Consider the following 5,552-nt stretch of genomic DNA (forward strand, 5'->3'; position numbering starts at 1 on the left):
TAGTTATATGTGCTCTTTATTTTTGTTTCAGCACTAAGTGGTCAGTCACAGACATACACAGGCATATACACTCACGCACTCAGAGGCACTCCTTAACAAATGACTTCGTAAACAACTTACGCAAGTAAAATCCTAACTGAAGCTCAATATCACCCTGGTATTGTAATCATTCACCCTTACTGCTTACCTACTCTCCATATTGCTCCACCTTACCATCGTTCAGCAACTGGTCCCATACTCACCCTTCCTTTACCTCCAGGGTTCTTGCTCCCCAAAAGCTCCACTCTCTTACTGCTGCTTGGCAACTGCCAGGCCTGAAACTGGGTCGGAAAATAAAGACCATGTCCAAGGATTAAATGAAACTAGGAATGAAGAGGATTGTGTAAACCATATGGCGTTCATGGCAGGAAAACATATCTCGGCTATAGGGTGTGTGTGTGTGTGTGTGTGTGTGTGTGTGTGTGTGTGTGTGTGTGTGTGTGTGTGTGTGTGTGTGTGTGTGTGTGTGTGTGTGTGTGTGTGTGTGTGTGTGTGTGTGTGTGTGTGTGTGTGTGTGTGTGTGTGTTATATGAGCCAATAAAGCAAACAATCAAATCATGAAGCAACTGGCTAAGGCGTCTCCTAACCGCTAATGAGCCTTTGACAAACAAGTGATTTGTGCATGGGAGAAAGAGAGAGAAAGGAAATCATTTTAGTTAACATATTCAATGTTATGATTAAAGCATGACGTTTGGGCAATTATGTTGAGGTAGTGCATTTTCCTATTGTGTTAAAATGATTTAGGTCGACCAGCCTTTCCATCTGCTGGAGACAGTGTGTTGTGGAGTTGAGTTTTGAACTGGGGAGAGAGTCATGAGGCTCACTTGGTTGGGATGGGGAGGGAGAGGGAGGGTTTAATCACATTTGGAAGCCAGAGATGGAGAAGAATTCCATTAACAACATCTGGAATTCCAACTGCATCTGAACTGCCAGACACACAGCAGGCCAACAGGATAGCGGTTGGAGGGGGTATTTCCATTGTGTATGCTGAGTATATCACTGTAAATGCACAGTACATGTTTTATGTGTATGAGTCTACCTCCATGCCCTGCGAACTTGTCAGACGTGTGTTTGTGGGGATTTGTGTGTGTGTGTGTGTGTGTGTGTGTGTGTGTGCACATACTCTTTTCCCAGCTGATTCTTCAGTATGAAAAACAACCTCAGCATATTCCTCCCCACAACTCCCTTTCTATCTCTCTCCCTCCCTCTCCTTCTTCCACTCTCTCTCTTTCCTCTCTGTGTAATTGGAAACAGTTTCTTCCCTTTTGGCTAAATGACAAACTTTTTTCACAAGCCCTAACAAAGACCACTCCGCTCAATAACCTCCTCCTCTCCCTAGCCCTCTTTCATCATCCAGCTCTCATTTCTCTTTCCAAATTGATGAACAGATGAAAACCCACTATTTTCTTAATCTCGCTCTCTTATCCATCCATCTCTCTTCCCCTCTCTATGGGGCCTACATTTCTTGCAGTCTGACACATTATATGCATTATATGCACCCCAGACAATGCTCTCTCTTTCTTTTGCTTTCCCTATATTTCCCCAGTCTCTCTATCTCTCCAGGAGAGACTTCCTGGGGCTGTTTTAGTTGCAGTGCCGCAGACCTGCTAATGAATGGGCCTTGGTGATGAGGAAGTCACCGTCTGTCTGCCACAGAATGACATCACTGTCTGGCCAGGCAACCCATGATGAATAGGACCTAGAATCTTTGCTGACCACATGACTTGAACAGGCAAAACTCTGGCCCCAAGGCCAACTGAAGTTGTTTTGGTCAGGTCAATTGGTCAGGAAGAACAGGATGGTCTCATAGACTAGACGAATCATAGTAAATGAAAATCTGGGACACTCAAATGAGCATGATATGTTATGTTTAATAAGGCTACATAAGACAGAAGATTACTTAAGACAAAAACAAAAGGAGGGTGGTTGGTTGGGGGTTGGGGGGGCGTATAAAACAAGTGTCTAGCAACCCAAAGGTTGCACGCTCTAATTTCATAATTGACAACTTTAGCACTTTGTGACATCTGCTGATGTAAAAAGGGCTTTATAAATACATTTGATTGATTGATTTTAGCTAATTAACAACTTTGCAACTACTTAGCTAACCCTTTGTCACGACTTCCACCGAAGTCGGCCCCTCTCCTTGTTCGGGCGGCGTTCGGCGGTCGAAGTCGCCGGCTTACTAGTCATCACCGATCTATGTTTCCCTGTTCGTTTTGTTTTGTCTTAATTATACACACCTGTTTATGATTCCCTGATTAGGTTCATTATTTAACCCTCTGGCTTCCCTGGTTGTCTTGTCCGTGATTGTTCATGTTTTATGGTTGTTGGAGGTTGTCATGGATGTCGTAAGAATTGGACCAAGGTGCAGCGGGAACGTGTATGCACATCTTCTTTATTAAATAAAAAGAAGGAGAAAAACAAACAAAACACGTATACAAACGCAACGAACGACACTAACAGACCTGTCAGGCGAACATACACTAAACAGGCGACAACTACCCACAAATCCCAATACAAAAACACCCCTATACATAGGACCTTCAATCAGAGGCAACGAGGAACAGCTGCCTCCAATTGAAGGTCCATCAAAACCCTAAACATAGAACTAAAAGGACTAGACTAGAACATAGAAATAACTAACATAGAACATAAACCAAAAAACCCCGGAACACATAAACCAAACACCCCTCTACCTAAATACATAGCCCGAACCACATAAAACAAACACCCCCTGCCACGTCCTGACCAAACTACAATAACAAATAACCCCTTTACTGGTCAGGACGTGACAGTACCCCCCCCCCTCCGCCAAAGGTGCAGACCCCAGATGCACCTCACACAACAAAACAAAAACCCTAATAAAAAATTTTCAAAAAAAAAACTAAAAATAAATCCCCAACTAAAAGGAGAGAAAGGAGGGTGGCTACCGTCACCGACGTCTCCCTTGCTACACCCCCCCTCCCTAAACCTCCAATATTGGAGGTGGCTTAGGCCCCGGCCTTAGTCCCCAACCTAACCTGTCCTCTCCCGCTGAAGACACAAGGCTAAGGCATGTCGCTGGACACCTCGGGCCGAGGCGCGTCGCTGGAGACTCAGGGCAGATGAGCGTCTCTGGAGACTCAGGACTGATGAGCATCTCTGGAGACTCAGGGCCGATGACCGTCTCTGGAGACTCAGGGCCGATGAGCGTCTCTGGAGACTCAGGGCCGATGAGCGTCTCCGGAGGCTCAGGGCCGATGAGCGTCTCCGCAGGCTCAGGGCCGATGAGCGTCTCCGCAGGCTCAGGGCCGATGAGTGTCTCCGCAGGCTCAGGGCTGGAGGGCGACTCTGGTTGCGCCGGTCCCGAACTGTAGGCCGACTCTGGCTGCGCCGGTTCCGGACTGTAGGGCGACTCTGGCTGCGCCGGTTCCGGACTGCAGGGCGACTCTGGCTGCGCCGGTTCCGGACTGCAGGGCGACTCTGGCTGCGCCAGTTCCGGACTGTAAGGCGACTCAGGCTGCGCCGGTTCCGGACTGTAGGCCGTCTCTCTCGGTTCCGGACTGTAGGCCGTCTCACTCGGTTCCGGAATGTAGGCCGTCTCACTCGGTTCCGGACTATAGGCCGTCTCACTCGGTTCCGGACTGTGGGCCGTCTCTCTCGGTTCCAGACTGTGGGCCCTCTCTAGACGGGGCACTGTCGCCGAACACTCTGGACGGGGCACTGTTGCCGGACACTCTGGACGGGGCACTGTTGCCGGAAGCTCTGGACGGGGCACTGTTGCCGGAAGCTCTGGACAAGGCACTATTGCCGGAAGCTCTGGACGGGGTACTGTCGTCGGAAGCTCTGGACGGGGACTGCGCACTGAAAGCCTGATGCATGGGGCTGATACTGGAGGTACCAGACAGGTGTAGTTTGCGAGAGGACGTTCGTAGGGAGCTAGCCTGCAGGGACACCACCCTCAACCTGGACCAGCTGGTGGACTTATCTATCCGGCTGGATAACCTGTTGGCCTCCCGCAGACGTCCAGATCGGGGTCCGTTAGTTCCATCCCCCAGCCCCTTAGACCCAACACCTATGGAGTTGGGAGGGGCTGCGACGAGGGGGACCGGAGGGGGGACCATTCCCTGCACTAGCTGTGGCCGCAGAGGGCACACTGCTGGTCGGTGCTGGGGAGGTTCTCCAGGAAGTCGAGGTGGTAGGCGGAACACTGGTGGTTCATCTCAGGTGAGTAGGCACACGACTCACCCAGACCCCCCTGTTGCTCACGTGGTTATCTATAGGATTTCCGGGGTTTTCCCCGCATTCCCAGCATAAGGCGCTGGTAGATTCAGGCGCAGCTGGGAACTTTATTGATCGGTCCTTGGCCCATAGATTAGGGATTCCTATTGTTCCCGTTGATGTTCCCTTCCCTGTACATGCCCTAGATAGTCGTCCTTTGGGGTCAGGACTAATTAGGGAGGTCACAGCTCCCATTGCTATGGTAATGCAGGGGAGTCATGAGGAGAGAATTAGTCTCTTTCTGATCGACTCTCCTGTGTTTCCCGTTGTGTTGGGTCTTCCCTGGTTGGCTTCTCATGATCCTACTATTTCGTGGCAACAGAGGGCTCTCAAGGGATGGTCCTGTCAGTGTTCAGGGAGGTGTGTAGGTGTTTCCTTAGGTGCCACTACGGTGGAAAGTCCAAACCAGGTTTCCACCATGCACATTCCCCCTGAATGTGCCAATTAGGCAATCGCCTTCTGTAAAAAGAAGGCGACTCAATTACCACCCCATCGACCGGGGGATTGTGCGATAAATCTCCGGGTGGGCGCTGCACTTCCCAGGAGTCATGTGTATCCTCTGTCACAGGAGGAGACAGCGGCTATGGAGACATATGTCACCGAATCTCTGGGACAAGGATACATTCGGCCCTCCACTTCACCTGTCTCCTCGAGTTTCTTTTTTGTGAAGAAGAAGGATGGAGGTTTACGCCCGTTCTCTGACTATCGAGGTTTGAACCAGATTACGGTAAAATACAGTTACCTGCTGCCTCTCATCACTAGTATGACAGAGTCATTGCACGGGGCGCGGTTCTTCACAAAAGTGGACCTCAGGAGTGCGTACAACCTGGTGCATATCCGGGGAGGGGATGAGTGGAAGACGGCATTTAGCACCACTTCTGGGCACTATGAGTACCTCGTCATGCTGTATGGGTTAATGAATGCTCCATCCGTCTTCCAATCGTTTGTGGATGAGATCTTCAGGGACCTTCACGGGCGGGGTGTAGTGGTGTATATAGATGACATTCTAATATACTCCACTACCCGCGCTGAGCATGTGTCCCTTGTACGCATGGTGCTTGGTCAACTGTTGGAGCATGACCTTTACGTCAAGGCGGAGAAATGTCTGTTCTTTCAACAGTCCGTCTCCTTCCTAGGGTACTGTTTGTCCACGTCAGGGCTGGAGATGGAGACTGACCGCATTTCAGCCGTGCGTAATTGGCCGACTCCAACCACGGTAAAGGAGGTGCAGCGGTTTTTAGGGTTTGCCAACT

This window comes from Salmo salar, chromosome ssa14 (assembly GCF_905237065.1).
Source record: "Salmo salar chromosome ssa14, Ssal_v3.1, whole genome shotgun sequence".
NCBI classification, from domain to species: Eukaryota; Metazoa; Chordata; class Actinopteri; order Salmoniformes; family Salmonidae; genus Salmo; species Salmo salar.